Genomic DNA, 1,168 nt, shown 5'->3' with positions numbered 1-1,168 from the left:
GAAGAGACAGAAATCTTTAAAAAATAAATTAAAAAAAAAAGAAAGTTTTCTTTTTCTCCTTGCCAAACACAGAATTCATCTTGCCACTACCTTAAACTGTAAAGGTCAGTAGGTAACGCTCCTTTAATCTTAGCCCTACGGAGGCAGAGGCAGGCATTTCTCTGAGTTCAAGGACAACCAGGGCTACACAGAGAAACTGTCTCGAAAATCCAAAAATAAAAATAAAACTCTAAAGGTATTTCCTGTTTTCTGATCAGGTGGCCTATGCCAACCAGAGGAACATGTCATTTTTCCATGAAGCTTCTCTTCGACGACTCATCAAAAGTCTCTGTCTTGCTGCCTTTTTGTACACTAAGATTCACTTTGGAACCTGGAATTTTCCTCTTACCAGGGCTCCTTCAGATCCTGTCTCAAACATCAGTCCTTGAAAGGTTTTCCTGATCCTCCATTTAGATTCTCCCAGGTCCTTTCAAGTTTACACTTTGTGTCACAAGCATTTATATGAGCATGCTTCTTCCTCTGTCTCCAGATCCCAAAGGGCCAGAGATCCACTACATCTGGCCTGTCCCTTTAATACAGTGCCTGCTCGTGAACTGTATGAGCCAGGCCTCTTGTAAGTACTTCACTTGATTATAAAACCTCAGAGGGTACAATTTGGTACTGAATACAACATGGAACTAAATCACTGTGTCTACCCCGAGTACATGAGTTGAAGCCCTACCCACTAATAGGATGGCATTTGGAGGCAATGCCTGGCAGAAATACGTAGGTTTAAGTGAGATTTTTGAGAACTGATGAACCAGCCTGCATCTTATAGTAAAGACAAACCAGGTTCATTCCTGTTTATGATTAAACTTCTGTTTCTTAAGGTCTGGGCTATGCCTCACCTGTAACCTTAATTAAAAATTGTTATATAGTAGATGTTCCATATCAACTCTTTCTTTCTTTCAAAAAGATATGACCATCTTGCCACACCTACCCTGTTTCAAAAGGTTGTTTTGACTACCCTGTTATGACCACCTTGCAGTCATGTCTTCGTTTCAGGGCGTCATTATGACTAACTTATGTTCTGCACCTGTAACCTGTCAGAATCCTGTATTTTGCCTGTCAAAACCCCATTTGGAAATCCTGCCCCGAGCTTTCTTTTTTTTTTTTTTTTTTTTTTTTT

This window comes from Alexandromys fortis, unplaced genomic scaffold (assembly GCF_014885135.2).
Source record: "Alexandromys fortis isolate MF-2015 unplaced genomic scaffold, M_Fortis_MF-2015_v1.1 scaffold_40, whole genome shotgun sequence".
Lineage (NCBI taxonomy): Eukaryota > Metazoa > Chordata > Mammalia > Rodentia > Cricetidae > Alexandromys > Alexandromys fortis.
The sequence above is the reverse complement of the archived record's forward strand: the minus strand, read 5'-3'. Positions refer to the sequence as shown.